Source organism: Helianthus annuus, chromosome 15 (assembly GCF_002127325.2).
Source record: "Helianthus annuus cultivar XRQ/B chromosome 15, HanXRQr2.0-SUNRISE, whole genome shotgun sequence".
Lineage (NCBI taxonomy): Eukaryota > Viridiplantae > Streptophyta > Magnoliopsida > Asterales > Asteraceae > Helianthus > Helianthus annuus.
This window is the reverse complement of record NC_035447.2, coordinates 39,631,190-39,653,784: the sequence shown is the minus strand read 5'-3', so window position 1 is coordinate 39,653,784 and position 22,595 is coordinate 39,631,190. Positions and strand designations below refer to the sequence as shown.

Sequence of the window (22,595 nt, the reverse complement as noted above, 5' to 3'; positions counted from 1 at the left end):
AATTATCAGAGTTTGCGGTTGCGGGCTCAGAATCGAAACACATAAAATTGAGAAATAGATTGTCTGCGGCTAATAGACGTCGACTACCCAAAGCGATTCGACTATTCACATTAGACTTGTCGTCACATTTCTACCTTAAGGTTCGTGCTTCTGCCTCGATTCTTGGGCTTTCAACACGCATTCCTTAGGTCATACTCGTAAGTTCAGGTCGTTGGAGTCCGTCGAGGCTTTGGTGAGATAAATAAAAATCCGGAACAAGTTGTCAAGGTTAGGGTTTCACCCCTAGCTTAGCAACTTCTTCCTTGTTTTAGTAAAATTTGAGGAGATTATTCATCAAAATATGGATTTCACTCCTGATTTGGTATAATTCTCCTCGTTTGTTATTGGAAATAATGAGAAAATCATCGATAAACTGATAAAATCAGCATTAACCAAACAATTCAGTCGAGAGTTTGCGGCTTTCACACCTAATCTCGACTAAATCGCTTGACCCTGTTGGAAAATTCGAGTGCAGTGATAGTGGGGAATAATAGAATATCACATAAACTTCGTCTGTTGGTTCCTAACTATAGTCTAGGTCTCTAAGACCGCGACCCGGACTAGGTCGTGTCTACCTAATTTCCTATAGTTATGGCTCTGATACCAATCTGTCACACCCCAACCGATGGTGGAATCATCGGGGCATGGCACTGAGCGAAACAGATTGTCCAGAAGTTTTCACAACAACTATTATTACTATTCAGTTAAATGATACGTCCCATACCGTATCCCAAATAATACAATAAATTATTACAGATAACAACTAGTCAAGTAATTCTGTTCCGACAACTCAAATTTAAATAAAATAAAATAAATATTGTTTCTGCTTCTAAAGACCCCTAGATTGACTGCTACAGGCAACTATTTGTTGGGGGCTCTAGACGCTTTATTCTAGCCTCGCTTCCTTAGCAAGAATGCATCTTAAACACCTGTCACATACGTTAAAATAAAGTCAATACATATAATGTAAAGGTGAGCATACAAGTTTGATAATAGCATATAGAGTTCGAAACAGTTACGCATAACCAGCACGTACACAGAGGAAAACGAAGCATGTTACTTATCGACATGGATCTATCGATACCAATGAATGTGGGTTGACTGTCCGAGACAATTCAATACATGATTACCACCGTAATCCATGCAAGTAATTGTCCTTAACAACCCCCGTGTGAACGGGTGCTGAGTCCAAACTATAGTACTACGTCGTTAAGGCAGGTAGACAACATTCCACGTGTAAACACAATCAACAAGCATTCATTTAGTCAGGTAATACATGTATAATCGGTTAGCGTTTAAAGTAATTGAGTAGTGTGTTCGATTGTGATTTAAATAAGTAACGTATGTAACACCCAGAAGTGCTAAAGCCAAAAAGGGTTCGAGTATACTCACAGCGATTGATTGATGGATTGAAGGGAGCGCTTGGGAGCAGGGTTAGCATGAATAATTCGATAGCATAACGATGAGCAATGCGTAAAATGGAAACAAGTGATGATGGGTCGAACAGTCTGGTCGATCGAACTGTTGGTTCGATCGAACGGGTTGTTCGTTCGGCTAGACAGTCCGTTCGGACAGCCTATTCGATCGGCCGGTAGGCTCGATCGGTTGGACTGTTCGAGTGGATTGTTTCTTCCTTTGAGTAGGATGTGTTTGTGTATGATGGCTTGTCCTTTTGAAGTTTTCGTTGTAGTATTTGAGAACACTAAAGTGTCCTTACCTTCCAGGTCGATCAAACGCTCCGTTCGATCGGCCGGCTTAACTGATCGGTTAGACACTTCGATAGTGAGTCCTCAGCTGGATGTCACCGGATCGGACAACATGTTCGATCGAGTGACACTCCATACTACGAACGAGTTGCAAAATCGATTAAGGGTTGAAGCATAGTATCTCATGATCCGATGAGTAATGTTATCGAACAACTCGTTCGATCGAACATCACCTCGTTCAACACTACACTTCATGAAATTGTCAAAGTGTGGGGCCACTTGCTAGCCGATCGGCTGGCCCGGTCGATCGGCTGACATGTCTGATCGGATGGGCTGTTCGTTCGAACAGCCTGTCCGATCGGTCAGCTTTCTGACCTGGTCGGCATGTTCGTCTAACACTTGGCTGTCCTGATTTGTTTGACGTTATATCGAGGTATTTTGACAACGAGCTGAACCATGGAACCTTCGTTCTTACTTGTCTCCCCTACTAGGACAGGAATCACCCAAGTCCAGCTGGTGAACGGTTCGGAACGGTAGTTTAACGTTTAACCTGAAGTCGGTGAACCTCGTAGATATAATCCGAATCTTGAACCACACAATCATTAGAATGATTTGTGAGTTGGCTCAAGCTCCGTTTCTCCCGGTTTGAAGGCATTGAGTGTAAAAGAGTTAAAAGAAAGTTGGAAATCATTCTTTCAATCCTTCACATCATGTAAATGTTTAGATCTGTGATAGATCTTAGTTTGTTTATGTGGAAATTGGTTAGATCCAAGTGATTCTTGGTGGATTAAGGCCAAAACATGAAGTTCTTGAAGAACACCATGATGACATCATCCTAGAATGCTTTGATCTTGATGATTTCACGGTTAGAAATCAAGATTTGAAATATAGAAAGGTGTAGGAGCATGTATTGATCAAGAAAGTACAAGATTTAGGATGAAAACTTACCGAAATCGGAAGAAATCTGAGAAAAGAAGGGGAGCACGAGCTGGTCGGTCAGAGAGTTTCCAAAAGTTGAAAGAATGACAATGACAGGCCTATTTATAGGATTCCCAAAGAGGAAAGTGCTGGCCGATCGGCCAGGTATCCCGATCGGACAGTCTGCTCGATCGGACAGTATGTCTGATCGGCTGGGCTGTTCGATCGGCTAAGAGCCTGATCGATCCACAGCCTGTTTCAAGTGTTCGGCGCGACGATTTCTGATATTTCGATTTCGATTGAAGACGATATGAGTACGATAGAGTTTCGTATTCAAATTACTTTTAATCCCAACCACTATATCTACATATAAGCATCTATATCTCGCGTAACCTCTTTTCCACTACTATCATGATCCGATTTCGATTGCATTCGATTGAGTTTCGAGTTTCGATTCGACTTTCGATTGATTCGATTGAATACCGCACAAAACATGAAGTAAGCACGCACAGGTAACACATAAGGCACACACACAAGTAATATAACACCAAATTCGCATAATTCGAGTTTCGAGTTCGTTTGTTGATTCGATTAGCTTGATTATTGATTGATTAACTTTATCGCATTGTTACTTCTTACTATTCACAGTCGTAAATTGTTTCGCGTCGATTAAACATTCGATTTCTTCAATTCTTTTGATAAACAACACTTACTCCACATAATACGAAACATAAAATAGACTATTTACAGTCAAAGAAGTCAAACTTAACTTGGACTTTGACTTTGACTTTCGAAAACATGGGGTGTTACAATAAGCTTGGGGCTACCGTGTTGTTGGCAGAAAGAGAAGAAACCCGTGTGCACTGTCATCTGATAAATCTGCCGGAAATCTACGACGGTGGTTTCCATACCAAGAGCACGAAAGGTGTACTCAAAGTTTCGAACCCGAATCATCCCAAACGGGCTCAGTTGAGAAATATGGATTTTGTACCACTTCGAAATCTCAGCAACAAAGACAGTCAACGGCAACCGGAGGTTACAGTCACCGAAAAAATCTGCCCACATGGTGACATACCCCGCCGGAGCATCAGCGCCGGTGTCACCCTCTTGTGAGTAAACAGCCCCATATTCTTGAGGCATCTGAACATCGGTTATCAGATTGTCGAACGTAGCTTTCGTCCATTTCAGCACCGGCAAGCCTCCATCGGGTGCACCACCTTCCACCTCCTCCGCCGCCACCGGCGACGAAGGATCAGGATTCTCTCCAGGAACAAAATGTGGGTTCGATGGTTCAGCCATCACGAAGAAGAAAAGCAAGTGTAGCACGAGTTCAAAAACTCAGAAACCTCACCGGAAAATCAAATATTTGATCTCGGAGAAGACGAAGGATTCTTTCTCTCTCTCACTGGAAAATTTTGAAATTTCAAAGAAGTAAGGGGAAACCCCACAACGGTTTCCCCTTTTATACTCATCGCAATTAATGCGAAATAGTAACCGAAACATCGTGCATGAAATTAACGAATCATGCAAAGCCACGTGTACAGCGACGATTCCACTGACGGTTACCACGCGCGAGTAGCCGTCCACGCGCCTGACAAAAGAGACTTTTACACTCCCGCTACAGTGCAGTGATTACCTCAGGCAGTGCAAACGTCCTTTCGTTTCAGCACATGTCAGGCAACTCCCACCAACTTCTAGCAACTCACACGTGCGGTCTACAATGTTTCAAAAGCTACAACTGAAGATAACTCTCATGTAAGCGGCATGCAGTTTTTTATGGTTTCTCAAACCATAACCTAGACCGCATGTCGTTTTTTACATCCCCTCAAAAAATAGAAAAAATATATTTACACTATGTAAAGGGGAATAACCTATATCCTCATATACCCACGAGCACACGTGGAATATGCGGAGATGACACACACGAGCCCGCACAGGTGTGTCAGATACTCAGAACCAGCGTTGTTCTTTGAACTGCGAAAACCGCTTCTGAGGAACAGCAAAACCGCATTACCTTGAAGTTCTTCAAGCTTCAAATCCCTCGTGTCCGGTTCACAACCACAGAGGGGACGCAAACAGCTTCTCCATAGGGAAAATGATAAGTATAATGAGCGACCGCACATCAGCAACCCTGACTCCTGATCCTTTAAGAGCCATATCAAAGAGAATCCCTCTTTTAAAGCGAGTCTTCTGCCGCAAACCGCAGACACTCATGAGTAGCTGCGGCGAAACGTAACTACACAAACGGTAGCTACGGAAGAGGCAGGACTAAGTCATCACACAGATGAGCAAAGCTACTTCCAGGAAAACTGCTTTCCAACTAAGCGTGAAGGAAAGTGGCTACAGAACGAATGCAAACGAGTTTCACCCAGATTCCCAAGTACCTAAGGTAATCTCCTTGAAGAACAAGCCAAGCAACAGTGGTAACAAGTCTGCTTATGACTTTGTCTGCCCAACAATGGACCGCATAGAATAAACAATGGTGGGCACTACCATGCCTATGACCATGTTTATTTGCCCACGGTTCAAGAGAACGATTCACATTGTTTGACCAAACATGGCCAACAATGTAACGGAACGAGGTAACGGAAGGACACGAACACCCCACAAAATAGGGATCATCGTTACGTGTCCAGTTGATAAACATAAAGCGAGAGCAAGGAACTTACAGCATTGCATCCGCTTCCGCATAGGTTACAACTATAGTTGCGGCCACTGACATCTTCAGTCATGATCTCAAAGGTTGGTTCGACACACCAACAGGTGGCAACCAACCCTGATGACATCAGAAAAAGGTAGACCATACTACAGGATCAAAATCCTTGGCTGAGAATTCCGCATCAGACGGAACTTGCTCACTGGTATGGAAGAGACGTCACACGACTCTACCGGATCCCCAGCTTGATTTACTTGAAGCAGGAGCCATCAGCATGGCCTAGAATCTTCTCCAAACTCCAAAGTGCCCAATCGGCCTCATAGTCCAGTATTCCTCCCACATGCAACTTGCATGAGAAAACAACACTAGACTAGGGGGACTTGATGGGGTATGGTCCCAGATCTTGCGTCAGCATGACCGCGAGTGACCATTACCCTTATTAAAAACCCGCACCGACAAGAACTTATCCGTGTCCGTGCGGGCACGCGCGAACACAGCGGTCGAATCCCCGGTCAAGTGATGAGAAGACATACCTTGTGTATGAAAATGGGTGTACACATAGCGATACGACCTGGCACCGCATCCTATGAACATTTTCGTCACGACAAGGGATCTGGATAATAGCAACAGTCACCACAAGTGGCGATGCGGCCTGGCACCGCATCCCGCAGTCTTCGCCAAAGTAAGGACGCGGAAACAACAGCAGTTACCGCAGGCAGCGATGTGGCGCAGCACCGCATCCTACCCACGAGGCAAACTGACACCACAGAGCAAGTGGCACCAATGACAGTCACCCGTCAGCCTATACGTAAGCAACAGACTAAGACCGCAGTAGGACGTGGCTTCACCTCCACGGCCGACAAGCCTGACACACCTGCATAAGGGCGGCGCGTCGTCAGTCTGACCACTCCACTACCCTCCTTCACTCCTCGGCTATAAATACCCATCCCAAACCAGGTTTGAGGTATCGGTTCTCAACTCTCTCACTACTACTACTATCACACACTTTGCTTCACAAGCAAATTACTGATTCTCACGCCGGAGAGTGGTAACAATGAGCACCCCCACCCCTTCCTCCTTGTTACGAGTCACGGTGTGTTTCCATTGTGCAGGAGACAGCCCAGCTGACGGTCCAGCCACCGATCCTCAGAAAGAAGGGATTAACCCTACTTGACGAGACCGGTGAATTAACCTCTCTTGGTTAACCACTGTTTCATCACATTTATAGTTTAATAATAATAATAACTAGTATTAAGAACCCCCGCGTTGCAGCGGGGGCGAGCACTAATGTGTAACATCCGTCAAAATAAGCTTCCAAAATCCGACCCATTCCAAATTCAGACTTTAGTCTAGTAATTATCATACATGCATTATTATACTACAACTTATGTCTTTTATTGCAAAAAGGAAAAAAAATAATGGTAAAAAGAAGTGGTGTCCAAGCCAACGATTTGGAACTTTCCAACATGACATAATTGTCTTTTTCTTTATTTAAACACATGATATGTTAGGAGTTAGTGATAGGGTTATTATAAATTAAACCTAATCTAATGTGACACAAAAAAAAGGGAATATTAAATGGTTGTGGACTATTCCGAATGGACAGCCTTATAGCCTTATGGCTAGTCCAATTACCTTTCTTTTCCAATGTGTAATCACCTAAATGATGTTTTTTTTATAGTTAGTTAAATGTCCATTAACCTAAACTTAAAATAATATGCACAATCACATAACTTATGTGTTTCAATGGAAAAAAAAAAAAAAAGTTAATGGCTGATTTACAATGCGAACACAGCCATGTATGGCAGAATTTAATGTTTTCTTTATTATTTAACCAACCAAACCTAATTATAAAAAGTTAGTAAAACCCTAATCTTCTTTTGTTACCAGCCGCTACTCAGGGGCGGAGCTACCTTTATGCCGGGGGCAACGCCCGCTACGGCTTGGCGCGGAAAAAATTGGAAAAATTAGTGTAAATTTTGGAAAAATTTGAGGTTTTTTCGATTTCGTTACGGCTTATTTATAAAACGTTACGGCTTGGCGGATTTTCTAGATCCGCCACTGCCGCTACTTGTGTCTTCCCCACCATCTTCTTTTTCCTCTGCAAGTATCAACCACACACACTAATCACTTACCTCCTAAAAATTTTCCTTACCTCCCTCTCACTTGGAAGGCCGGCCGACTACCACCATGGTGGCAGCGCACAACGGCGACGGTAGACACGTCGGAAAGAGATGAGAGAGTGAGAAACTGCGGCGGCGACGGCGGCCGTACCAATCGACGGCAACGACGAGTTCGTTCGAGTTGGGTTCAACCCGATTCCAGTTCGGGTCTCGTTTTGGGTTGTGTTTCATGAAGCCGCCGCCAGAACCACAGATCGGAGCACGAATTGGAACTCGACTCGTAAACCTTTTCATTTCGGTAGACTCTTTATTTTTTTGCCGTTCATTTTGCTTCTGTCATTTTTATTTAGACATAAAGGAACATGGGTGAATAAAGTTCCTTGTTTCTGTTCGTTGATATTTAGACAAACAAACTCAAGAACATTGGTTTCTTTTGTTCATAAAAGCAAGAAGATGATGACAACATATTGATAAAATTAAGATCCTTGTTTTGTTCGTTGTTTTTTTAAGAGAATGAACACTATCTTTCAAAAAGGAAATAAAAATCTAAATTTTTCAATAGTTGTAGTGCTGTGTATATGAAGGTAACAAAAAAAAAATGAGATAAAAGAAAAAGCAGCTCGATTGTATAAAAGAAAGAAGATGACTTCTGTACTATTAATGAAAAAGTCATAGCCTTTTTATTTTCATCATAACTAACTATATAATATGTTTTTATAGTAATTAAAAATAATGCCATTTTCTTTATTACTAAAATATGACACTTTTTTTATGATTGTTCCTTTAAGACTAGACATATTTTTCTCAACAAATTATTTTTATGTAAACCAATTAGTAGCATTAACGCAAGTGTGTTAAAAATATTTTTACACAAGATGTATCAATGGCGCGAACATGATTCACAAGAATTGAATATTGCAGACATAATTGAAAGATTTGCCACACTTGTTCCACCGGAAGGGTTATTGACGATTTCGCCTTCACAACTAAAGCTAGTTTCATTTGTTGAAGCTTCCCAATCTTACTCGTGCGTTACTTACAAGAAACCACAAACGCAACCAATGTGAGCATACTCGACCCCTATTTACGCTTTATGCACTTTTTGGGCGTAACATGTATTAATTAACAAATCCACTTGTACACTCAAACCTATCCAACTATGCATTCCAACAAACACACTATTCGTTATACTTAGGATGTTTATACATGATAGCTTCAACTTGTTTTTCCATGCTATTCGTCGTGATTAGATTGTTTATGCATGTCAGTTTTAATTTGTGTATTTATGCTATTCGTTATGTTTAGATTGTCTATGTATGCTAGTTAGGACGTGAATACAAGTTGCCATGTTAGATTGAAATAAACCATTGTACTTATACTTTTATTCAAACTTGTATGCTCGCCAGTGCTTTTGTACTGACCCATGCTTTTAATACATGTTGCAGGATTGTGACAGATGAATCCAGTAGGATTGCCTAGAAGCGCACTTAAACTTTATTGCTCGTTGTATTGTAATTTATTTTCAATCCTGTTGTATTCTGGTTCCAATACTTGTAATAATTCATTATTAATGAAATGAAATATAATTATTTGAATACTTATTCTGCATTATTTATTTTATATTTGTTATATTCTAGATTAAACCATGTAAAATGTAAACATTAAATACTTGACACAAATAGCGTTATGAAGTCTCGAGCAATCTACGCACTTCGTCTCATCCCGATGTTTCCGCCATCGGTTGGGGTGTGAATAATGCCACACTACTGCCAACGACCATCGACACAGAAGTTGCGGTGTTATGCGAAGAAACTAAACCGAAATGTAAAACATGGAATAAAATAACTAAGTTGATCTAGGACTCGCGCGTTACGATGAACCCGTGTCTATTTTTCCTGTTTGACAGGTTCATCGTAATCTATATATACAAACCATAATGCATACATTACAACAACCATTGCATCAATATGTTGCAAATTATATTTATACAAGATTTAGACCAAATTAAGTAGATTATTATAAATAATAATAATTTACAAATAAAACAACATAACTATGAATGGATCAAACCGATTGAATATGGTAAGATAATGAAAACATTATTTGATTAGTGTACAACCACTTAAGTACAACTTACAACCATACATGCATACAAAACAGATTGAACTTGGTAAGATAATGAAACCGATTGAATAATGAAACCATTATTTGATTAGGGTACAACAACTTAAGCACAATTTACAACCATACATGCATACAAAACAGATTGAATTTGGTAAGATAATGAAACTATTATTTGATTAAGGTACAACCACTTAAACACAACTTACAACCAATATTTGATTAAGGTACAACCATTTAAACACAACTTACAACCAAACATGCATACAAATGTTTCAAATTAATAGTATATAAAAGTATATAAATAACTTTTATAAGATCTATAATGTTACCAACTTGTTGTGTTTTGTAAGTTATATATAATTTTTGAAAAAAAAAACCCCAAGCTTAAGGTACAACTCTAGTGTTTTGTAAGTTATATATAATTTTTGAAAAAAAAAAAACCCCACGCTTAAGATACAACTCTACTAAACACTAACATTTTTTTTTGGGAAACCCTCAAAGCTTAAGGTATAACTATACTAAACACCAACATGTTAGTAATTTATAATATGTAAATAATAATAATAATAATAATAACAATAATAACAATAATAATAATAAAACTGCCCCATTTCATCTTCCCTCACAACTACCCCATTTCATCTTCCCTGTGACTTACATAACTTATAAAAATAGTTGGTCAATAGGAAATACCAAATATGTTACTCCGTGAGTAAATAGTGAGAGCTAAATATGTAATTTTTGAAAATTTAAACAAAACTGTAATGTAAACTAATTATATAGACCGTACATATAGTTAACTCTATATGTTATATTATCTTCTTACATAAAAGTTACCATATCTCTTGTCCATAATCTTTATTTATAGTCTTATCCAATAATTAAAATTAAAAGTTTTGAACTATATAAGTAGGGCTGTAAACGAACCGAACGAACACGAACAAGGTCATGTTCGTGTTCGTTCGTTAAGGAAATTAACATGTTCGTGAACTGTTCACGAACGCATACCGAACATAAGTTCATGTTCGTGTTCGTTCGTTAAGGAAATTCAGTTGTTCACGAACAGTTCGTGAACACTGGACTCGAACACAAACGGACGCAAACAAAAAAACGAACTCAAACGAACATTTAACTTGAAACCGAAAAATAAAAATATTAACATTCTTAAACATTGGATATAAGTAGTTAAATATAACCATGAAATGATAAATTAAAACACAAGAAGTCTACTACACAACCAAACGATGAATCAAGTTTAACTAACTTAGACATAATTATCCCTAAAAATATCTTAGAATTTCCAAATTTTAGCAACTTAGAAAAAATAGGGTTTTAAGTTTTTAATATGTTTAGATAAAAGGTTTATTGTTTATTATTTTTTTAATATAATCAAACGACCACGAACTAACGAACATGATCGAACGTAACCGATCATATTACCGAACGTTCACGAACGCAGCCGAACGAACGGGACATGTGTTCGTGTTCGTTCGTTAAGCTAACCGAACGAAAATTTTTGTTCGTGTTCGTTCATTAAGCTAATCGAACGAACATAAACAAACTTCCCGCCGAACAGTTCACGAACTGTTTGTTGAACGTTCGGTTCATTTACAGCCCTATATATAAGTAAATCACATAGAATGATATAAAAAGATTGTTGCAAGTGAAATATAATACCGAGTTTGATTTGTTTAACTATATATAAGTGAAATATAAAACAAGTGAAATATAATACCGAGTTTGATTTGTTTAACTATATATAAGTGAAATATAATATCGAGTTTGATTTGTTTAATTATAAATGAAATTGGTTAAAGAGTTATGTATCTTTTTATAAAACAAGTGAAATATAATACCGAGTTTGATTTGTTTAACTATATATAAGTATAATTTGCAACATACTTATACAAGTGGTGGTTGTACTTCAAGCATTGTTGGTTTATGTGCTTTATATATTGTACGCTATGAAGAATTTGCTATGCCTTCATATCAGCTTTTCTAGACAGCCTCCGTTGCACGTATAACCCTGCAACACGTCGCGCTCGGGTAACAAGTGTCCTGGTACTCCCCCGCGACACGCGGAAGATTTAGGAGTACCCCCCGCGGCCCCGCGTGTCTTCTGAGAGTTCAATTCCAAGATTCTTTTGTTTTTCGTACTGGTTCGCGTCGTACAAGTCCGGGGTTGCGATCAGAGGTCCTTATAAGGTGTTCTGGGTGTTGTTGCATTGAGCAGACCCTCGCTTGATACGGTGATGCTCGTGAACAACCCTAATCAACATTAATTGGGATTTTGAATGACTTGACGACAAAAATTTGTAATATCTTAGTTAATTGGGATGTTTGTAATCACTTATTTGAACATATAGTTAGAAACTTATGAAATATAATCATCTTTATCAATTATCAATATACTATTAATTAATTAATTAATTAATTAATTTATATATCAAAAGCCATCTTGATGAATAGTGTTGTTATAGGTTTTTTGTTAATTTTTATTTTTAGTATAACTAGGTTTATCATTGTCGTCGCGTTGCGGCAAACTTCTTTGGTTATTTAGTCCATGTTTACATGTGTTTTGAAATCACTACGAGCGCGTTGCGCACGGAATCGCTGACAAGAAAAGAGATGTAGAAAAAAACACTAAAAGATAACCAAAAGAAAATTAACAAAAAAAGTTGTATGGTAATGATGTTGTTCGTATGAAACTCATGGTCAGAGATGAGTAGATGGTACAGGGTATCGATACCGAATTTCCTAAACTGAAAGATCTTAAGTACAAATTTGGTACCGACTTTTGTCGTTCCTGGTACCGGTTCGCTACTGGTTTTACCTTCATATATCTGTACCATAATCGGTATTTTCGGTGCCATTACTGATTCGGTATCGGTTGACACCGAGCTCATCCCTACCCCTAAAACTAATAAGAGAAATCATTAAAAGTTGAAGAAAAACAACAAAAAATAGTTGTATGATACCATTGTTGTTCGTACGGTACTCATGATCAGGGATGAGCAAATGATATGTAACACCCCGTGTTTTCGAATGTCAAAGTCAAATTCAAAGTCCAGGTCAAGTTCTTTGACTGTAAATAGTCTATTTTATGTTTTGTATTATGTGGAGTAAGTGTTGTTTATCAAGAATCGAAGTAATCGAATGTTTAATTGACGCGAAACGCTTTACGACTGTGAATAGTAGGAAGTAACAATGCGATAAAGTTAATCAATCAAAAATCAAGATAATCGAACCATCAATCGAACTCGAAACTCGAATTATGCGAAGTTGGTGTTATTATACGTGTGTGTGTGATTTATGTGTTACTTGTGCGTGTTTACTTTATGTTATGTGTGGTGATCAATCGAATCGAAACTCGAAACTCAATCGAAATCGAAAATGAATATGGAATGTAGATGCTTGTATGTAGATATAGTGGTTGGGATTAAAAGTAATTTGAATAGGAAACTCTATCGTACTCGTATCGCCATCAATCGAAATCGAAATATAAAAAAAATCGTCGCACTGAACACTCGAAACAGGCGGTGGATCGATCAGGCTCTTAGCCGATCGAACAGCCCAGCCGATCGAACAGGCTGTTCGATCGAGCAGGCTGTCCGATCGGAAAGCCTGGCCGATCGGCCAGCCCTTTCCTTTTCGGGAAGCCTGTAAATAGGCCTGTCATTATCATTCTTTCCACTTTTGGAAACTCTCTGACCGGCCAGCTCGTGCTCCCCTTCTTTTCTCAGATTTCTTCCGATTTCGGTAAGTTTTCATCCTAAATCTTGTACTTTCTTGATCAATACATGATCCTACACCTTTCTATCTTTCAAATCTTGATTTCTAACCGTGAACTCATCAATATCTAAGTATTCTAGGATGATGTCATCATGGTGTTCTTCAAGAACATCATGTTTTGGCCTCAATCCACCAAGAATCACTTGGATCTAGCCGATTTCCACATAAACAAGCTAAGATCTATCATAGATCTAAACATTTACATGATGTGAAGGATTGAAAGAATGATTTCCAACTTTCTTTCAACTCTTTCACACACAATGCCTTTAAACCGGTAGAAACGACTCACTAATCATTAGGATGGTTGTGCGGTTCAAGATTTGGATTCTATCTACGAGGTTCACCGACTTCGGGTTAAACGTTAACTACCGTTCCGAACCGTTCACCGACCGGACTTGGGTGATTCCTGTTCGAGCAGGAGAAACAAGTAAGAATGAAGGTTCCATTGTTCAGCTCGTTTGTCACGGCCCCCGACCCGGTTTTACCCGTTTCGGGGCCCGCGACATAGAAAGTCTGCGGTATTCTGTTTATTGTGAGTTTAGCAGCGGAAAATTTGTTCACAGGATCGGCTAAGTTAAAACTTTTCCCGATTATTTTTATTTCACAATTCGGGATAAAACCCCGATAATTTACAAGACATAAGTTTAGTGACAAATTATCATTTTAAACATCTTTATTTATTTTACATTGAGCCACTATTTTAAGCTTGAAATGCTTTCCCTGCATTTTTCCTGAATTACAGCAAATCACCTGAAACATGTTTGAAAAAGATTTTGTCAGCGGGGAAATACTGAGTGAATTATTCTAGTTACTGGAAATGACACATTTATTATAATTCACAGTGGTAAGATCTTTTACAATGTTTCCTGATATCAACCAACTACCCACAGTACTTTACCACTCGATCCATTGGCCCGTACGTCCAATGGTATCTGTGATTATGGTCATATCACCCAATGGCTGCCCCAATGGTGACGATTATCAAGTAATGTATACAATACCCCACATACCGGCTGTAATTTGGTGATTCACATAAACTTAATCACTGTAAGTTATAATTCGGAAAATAATTTGGAGTATTGTAAATAGTCACAAACTGTGATAAAAGAATTTATAAAAAGAGAATAACTCACATTGCAGATTTAGTACTTGACAGAATATGATTTTATCCCTGTCAATCTAATTTCACAATAATGCACACAAAACAGGATTAGTGATCAATACAACGATTACGATAATTCCCCGAGATCAATTTTGACAATGAATGTCCAAGTGCAATACTTCGGCTCATTTATCAAAATGACAAACGATAAAGTATAGTACTTCAACTCGTATATCGAATTATCGACAACGACAAAGTACAATGCTTCGGCTCATTATCGAATTATCAACAACGATAAAGCATAGCCCAATGTGGGCGGCACTTAGGCATTCTTTGGGTATATTGATCCCGGAAACTGAATCGTAATAGTGATCGAGTAATTACCCTGTTCCGCGGCAGCGATTCGATAATTGTGTGTGTGTGTTGGACTGTTTTGCTTATAACTCGGCCTACGTAACTCCGATTTTCGTCGTTCAAGTGCCAAAATTCAAGTCCCAACCCCTGCTATTTATACTGAAATTTTGACACCGTCGCGTAGCGCGAGGGGGTACCCCCTTAGCCGTCGCGCTACGCGAGTGACCACCCTATTTTCATAGAGTAGCCCTTCGTGCATGTAGGCTTGCTGTGTCGACGGTTTTGTAAATTTCGAATTTTATAATGAGTTATGAAGATAATCGTTATTAGGGTTTTGCCCCCCCTGAGTTTTAGGGCCCCTGATCCTGATTCTGATTGTTCTGGAAATTCTAGGGTTAGTGCAGAATTACTTGGGTGTCTCAATTAGGGTTTTCTTAATAGCTAATTACTATCCTAATTATTTAAAATTTAATGAGAGTTGTTACATCCTCCCCACCTTAGGAAAAATCTCGTCCTCGAGATTCACTGGAATAGATGAGGATACTTGCGCTTCATTTCTGATTCCAGCTCCCAAGTGTATTCTGGTCCTCTTTTTGAATTCCATTTGACTTTGACTAATACCAGTCGTTTGTGTTTGAGAAACTTGACTTTTCTATCTTCGACCTGTAGTGGTTTCTCTATAAACTTTAATTTTTCGTTCACCTCTATATCTTGAAGGGGTACTACCAGGGATTCGTTTGATAAACATTTCTTGAGATTGGATACATGAAATACATCATGTACTCCAGCTAGTTCTTCTGGTAGTTGTAAGCGATAAGCAACTGGTCCGATTCGTTGAATCACTGGAAATGGTCCCACATATCGGGGACTCAGTTTTCCTTTCTTACCGAATCTGACTACTCCTTTCCAAGGAGATACTTTCAGTAGTACTTTGTCTCCTATTTGGAATTCGAGTGGTTTACGACGATTGTCTGCATAACTCTTCTGGCGATCTCTTGCTGTTTTCAATCTTTCCTTGATTCGAGTGATCTTGTCGGTAGTTTCTTGCACAATTTCTGGACCTGATAATTGACTTTCTCCTATTTCTGCCCAACACACGGGTGTTCTGCACTTGCGTCCATACAGTGCCTCGAATGGAGCGGCTTCAATACTTGAATGATAACTATTGTTATAGGAGAATTCAATCAATGGTAAATGGTTATCCCAATTACCTCCAAAGTCAATTACACATGCTCTGAGCATGTCTTCCAGAGTTTGGATTGTTCTTTCACTTTGTCCATCAGTTTGTGGATGATATGCAGTACTGAGATTAAGTCGAGTTCCCATGGATTCTTGGAAACTTGTCCAAAATCGGGAAGTGAAACGACTATCTCGATCTGATACAATGGAGAGCGGAACTCCATGTAAAGATACTATTTCATCCACATATAGCTTGGCTAATCTTTCCATGCTAAAGGTTTCCTTGATTGGTAGAAAATGAGCTGATTTGGTTAATCGGTCCACGATTACCCAAATAGTATCATTACCTTTTCTGGTTTTGGGTAACTTAGTAACAAAGTCCATTGTTATAAGTTCCCATTTCCATACAGGCATTTCTAATTGTTGCAGTAGGCCTGAGGGTTTCTGGTGTTCGGCTTTAACTTGTGAACAAGTTAAACACTTAGATATATATTCAGCTATGTCCTTTTTCATTCCGATCCACCAGAAATTCTTCCTTAAATCTTGGTACATTTTGTTATTTCCTGGGTGTATAGTATACCTAGATTTATGAGCTTCTTCTAAGATCTTTGATCTTAAATTTCCTTGTTCAGGTACCCAAATTCTGTTTTGGTGAAATTTCCAAATTCCATCATTTCCTTGTTCTAATTCTTTTAGGTAACCTTTCATTCCTTCGACTTCGTCATTGATTGCCGTTTTCTGGATTTCTTTCACTTGCTCCCGTAAATCTACTTGTAGATTTATTCTAAGAGCACGGACTCGCTTTTGTTTTTCATGGAACTTACGACTTAAGGCATCTGCTACTACGTTGGCCTTTCCTTCGTGATATTGAATATCACAGTCGTAATCACTCAAGACTTCCATCCATCTTCTTTGTCTCATGTTTAACTCTTTTTGCCCGAATATATACCTTAAACTCTTATGATCTGTATAAACAGTAAACTTACTTCCATACAGATAATGTCTCCAAATCTTAAGGGCAAAAACTATAGCTCCTAGTTCTAAATCATGAGTCGTATAGTTTTCTTCGTGCTTTTTCAATTGTCTGGAGGCATACGCAATTACCTTTTTGCGTTGCATCAATACACATCCATATCCTAATTTGGAAGCATCACAGTATACTTCAAAATCTTCTGTTCCTTTTGGTAAGGCTAAGATTGGTGCATTGGTTAATTTCTGCTTTAAGATTCTAAAAGCTTCTTCTTGTTTTGGTCCCCATTCAAACTTAGTGGCTTTACAGGTTAGCTTAGTTAATGGTACAGCTATTTTGGAAAAATCCTTAATAAACCGTCTATAATAACCGGCTAAACCTATAAAACTTCTAATTTCCATTGCAGTTTGTGGAACCTTCCAGTTAATAGTGGCTTCGATCTTAGCAGGATCTACGTGAATACCTTCGTGATTCACCATGTGGCCTAAGAATTGCACTTCTTGTAACCAAAATTCACACTTTGAGAATTTCGCGTACAACTTTTCTTTTCTTAACAGAGTTAAGAGTGCATGCAAGTGCTGACAATGCTCGACTTGACTTTTGGAATAAATGAGTATATCGTCAATGAATACGATCACAAATTTATCCAAATATGGTTTACAGATTCTGTTCATCATGTCCATGAATGCAGCTGGGGCATTGGTTAATCCGAAGGGCATGACTGTAAACTCATAGTGACCATACCTAGTTCTGAAAGCAGTTTTAGGTATGTCTTCTTCTTGTACTTTCAATTGATGGTATCCGGATCTTAAGTCTATCTTAGAGAAATATCTAGCTCCTTGTAATTGATCGAAAAGATCGTCAATCCTAGGTAGTGGGTATCGATTCTTAATTGTAACTTTATTCAACTCTCTATAATCAATACACATTCTCATTGATCCATCTTTCTTTTTCACAAACAACACTGGTGCCCCCCAAGGGGATGAACTAGGTTGTATAAATCCTTTGCTTAGTAATTCATCTAATTGCTTTTTCAATTCTAACATTTCGGTAGGAGCTAATCGATAGGGTGCTTTGGCTATTGGTGTAGTTCCTGGAATTAGATGAATTCTAAATTCTACCTCTCTGTCAGGTGGTAACCCAGGTAAATCTTCTGGAAAGACATCTGGGTATTCTGAAACTACAGGAATTTCCTTGAGTTCCTTGCCTTTAGTACAAATGATTACTGAAATCATATATACTATTCCTTGGTTCCGTTTATAATTAGCAACTTTCATTATTGATATGAACTTTAACGGCTTCCGAGGTTTATCTCCTGAAATCTTAATTATGTCTCCAGTGGGTGCTTGAATTTCTATAGAGTTTCTATCACATATGATTTGAGCATGGTTGGCTATTAACCAATCCATTCCTAACACCACATCAAACTCGGCTAATTTCATCGGTAATAGGGTTGCAACAAATTTATGACCTAAAAGTTCTATTTCTACTTTTTGCAAAACCTGATTAATTTCTATGGAATTTCCATCTGCAGTTTCGACTGTAAAGATTTGCCTAACGGTGGTCAATGGTAACTTAAGAGCTTGACAGAATGAAGTATTTATAAAACTTTGGTTTGCACCAGAGTCAAATAATACTTTTGCATAGACGTTGTGAACTAAAAACGTACCGGCGATCACATCCGGAATGAGTTCTGCTTCTTGAGTTGTTAGCTGAAAAGCTCTGGCATTCTTTTTGATAGTTCCTTCAACCGGTTTGCCTTTGTTGTCGATGATTTTGTTCAGTTTAGGACATTCAGTTTTGTAATGTCCCATTTCTCCACAGTGAAAACAGGTTACAGTCTTCTTTTTACAGTTCTCTTCACTATGGCCTACAGATTTGCAAAAGTTACAAATTGCATTGCATTTTCCAAAATGCTTCCTTCTGCAATTTCTACAAAATGGCGGAATGGAAGATTGTCTTGCTCCTTTCTTCTTGAAATTACTATTATTACCCACCCTAAATCCTTGGGTAATTTTCTGAGCCAATTCTTTCTTTCTATCTTCATCTCGTGTGCGTATCAGTTCGTCGGTTAAGGTATTAGCTAATTCCACAGCATCGTCAATAGTGCGAGGTCTCGCCGCTTTAACGATATTGCGAATTTCACTAATTAATCCCCAAATATATCGAGAAATGAGTACCGGTTCTGGCGAAGCCAAGTTAGGTACCACTCTCGCATATTCGAAGAATGTCGAAGTATAACCACGACAATCCACCCCGGTCATTCGATGATTTAGGAATTTATTTGCCATTTGTTCCTTTTCATACTCAGGACAGAATTTTCTTTCGACCAGACTTTTAAATTCGTCCCAAGTCATAGCATAGGCTACCCGTCTGCCTTTTGCCTGTAGCACTGTGTTCCACCACTCTAGTGCTCCTTCTTTAAACAGGTTTGAGGCATACATGACTTGATCTCCTTCAGCACATTTACTTATTGCAATTACTGCTTCGGTTTTCTCCAACCATCGCAGCGTTGCAGTTGCTCCTTCGTTGCCTGCAAATTCAGCGGGTTTACAAGCAAGAAATTCTTTGAAAGTGCAACCAGGCGTTGCAGTCTTTCGTTTCTTAGGGTGCTGCGTGTGCTGAGATTCATTGTCATGATTTATATGATCATTGCCCCCGTTTATACTGTTACTGTAATTATCTTCGATGGTATGTTTACTAGGAACAATATGTTGTGGATCGTTTGGATTTTTCATAGCAGCAACGAACATTGGAATTGCATTGGCTATGCCTTGGGCAACCATATTTTCAATATCTTGTTTGGTCATATATTGATCTTCTGGGTGTTGCTCCGATTGATTAGCTTCATTTACTGGTTCGTTATCGTTATTTGCCATCTGATGATAAATTATTATGTATAATTAGCAATTAACAATTCATACAAATCATTAAACAAGTTACAACACATAAAGCCCAAAATTATCGATTTCTCGATTGCATTTCATATCAGTATAGTATGCATCAATACACACCGATATTTTACAACGTTTTATTCATTATGTACAACTGATTTTTCTACGTTCTTTTACTATTATACAAGGATAATTCCACCATCCTCCTATTTGTCATCTCAGAAACGGAATTCCCTTTCGTCGTATTTCCAAGCAATCTGTCCCCCTATTTCCCTAATTCTATTCCCTGCATCCATTAACTCTTCACCAAAGTGGCGAAGTTCAGCCAGGTTTTCATTGCTCATCGGTGGATTAGGAAGGGGTTCTGGGTCGAATTGTGGAAGAAACGAGTAAGGGCTATTGACAATATTTTGGAATTGCCAATCGTTTGTCCACCATTCTTCTGCAGGTTGGTCATGGACTATTGGTTCAGTGATTGTTGGTGCAAAATTCATAGGAATTGGGTTTTCGATAGGATACGTAAAAATACCCGGACTGACAGGTTGCATAGTCTCACATTTTTCTAGTAAAATATCTATTTGATCCTGAAAAGTAACTTTCCTGGTTTGATTAGAACTCTCTCCGACTTCTACCTGAGTTGGGTTAGAATCTTTTTCCTATTTCTAATTCTATTTCCTGAGAATACTGATCAAACTGCTCCTCCATTTGCCTAGACTCATTATTAGCTTCAGTTTCCTGTTCTTGTGGATTAGGGTTTTCCTGAATTATAATTGCTTTTCCTTTGTCTAAGGGTTTACTATTTTTAGGGGTTTTTGTAACTGTCTTTCTCTTACGTATACGGCTTCCCCAAACATAATTTTTCTTTGGCTTTCTTTTTTGTTTAGTTACTGGTGGAGTAGGGAGTTTTACAGGTTCATCCACATCAGCAACGTATCCCGTAAATTCATGAGAAACTTCAATATTTACTGGGTACAGATTGAGGTTCTGAAAAGCTTCAGAGATCTCGTTCATGCTGTGTAGCATATATGCAAAATGCACAAAATATCAAGTTAAAACTTTGGAACAAAGTTTACCAAATAAACACAGAAGTTTTATTGCATACTTATTTGTACAAAATACAGGAAACACTCAGTTTTATTTATCTACTTACTGAAAATTACTAGTACTGTATTCAAGATGCTTTTTTTTTTTTTTTTTTTTTTAAAGATTAGCATTTTCTGCTACAGTAGCTAACATATATAAATTAGCCCATTTTTCATCAAGTTTATCCTCCCAAGGGGATTTCTTAAGTAATTCCAGGGTTTCCTTTTTAATTTTCTTTTCCCTGATTTGCTCCTTACTTTTCTTAATAATCATACTCCTTTTTCTAGGAGAAAGCGGATTTTCGTAATTCGCTTTTTGCACAAATATTCCTTCCTCAGGAATCGTAGGGAGCTTTGAAATTTTAGTTTTAGACGAACTTCCTTTCTCGTCAATTGATCTATCTAATTTAAGATAGATATCTTGCAACTTTTGTTTACCCATACTGTAACTAACAAATAATCAGTTAAAAGCATATAATCACATAATCACATAATAGTAATCAGGAAGAATTAAGTATCGGTTAAATACTTAATTAGCTTAACTCAGTGGCTCTGATACCACCTTATTTCTGTCACGGCCCCCGACCCGGTTTTACCCGTTTCGGGGCCCGCGACATAGAAAGTCTGCGGTATTCTGTTTATTGTGAGTTTAGCAGCGGAAAATTTGTTCACAGGATCGGCTAAGTTAAAACTTTTCCCGATTATTTTTATTTCACAATTCGGGATAAAACCCCGATAATTTACAAGACATAAGTTTAGTGACAAATTATCATTTTAAACATCTTTATTTATTTTACATTGAGCCACTATTTTAAGCTTGAAATGCTTTCCCTGCATTTTTCCTGAATTACAGCAAATCACCTGAAACATGTTTGAAAAAGATTTTGTCAGCGGGGAAATACTGAGTGAATTATTCTAGTTACTGGAAATGACACATTTATTATAATTCACAGTGGTAAGATCTTTTACAATGTTTCCTGATATCAACCAACTACCCACAGTACTTTACCACTCGATCCATTGGCCCGTACGTCCAATGGTATCTGTGATTATGGTCATATCACCCAATGGCTGCCCCAATGGTGACGATTATCAAGTAATGTATACAATACCCCACATACCGGCTGTAATTTGGTGATTCACATAAACTTAATCACTGTAAGTTATAATTCGGAAAATAATTTGGAGTATTGTAAATAGTCACAAACTGTGATAAAAGAATTTATAAAAAGAGAATAACTCACATTGCAGATTTAGTACTTGACAGAATATGATTTTATCCCTGTCAATCTAATTTCACAATAATGCACACAAAACAGGATTAGTGATCAATACAACGATTACGATAATTCCCCGAGATCAATTTTGACAATGAATGTCCAAGTGCAATACTTCGGCTCATTTATCAAAATGACAAACGATAAAGTATAGTACTTCAACTCGTATATCGAATTATCGACAACGACAAAGTACAATGCTTCGGCTCATTATCGAATTATCAACAACGATAAAGCATAGCCCAATGTGGGCGGCACTTAGGCATTCTTTGGGTATATTGATCCCGGAAACTGAATCGTAATAGTGATCGAGTAATTACCCTGTTCCGCGGCAGCGATTCGATAATTGTGTGTGTGTGTTGGACTGTTTTGCTTATAA

General features: G+C 38.4%; 1 long non-coding RNA gene across 1 annotated transcript; it reads left to right on the top strand.

Moving 5' to 3' along the window:
- The first annotated feature begins 7,212 nt into the window (after positions 1 to 7,212).
- On the top strand, positions 7,213 to 9,039 carry LOC110911411. The gene is made up of 3 exons (XR_002576937.2): positions 7,213 to 7,740; positions 8,364 to 8,505; positions 8,888 to 9,039. It is a non-coding gene; the product is annotated as an uncharacterized LOC110911411 (long non-coding RNA).
- Positions 9,040 to 22,595: the final 13,556 nt, after the last annotated feature.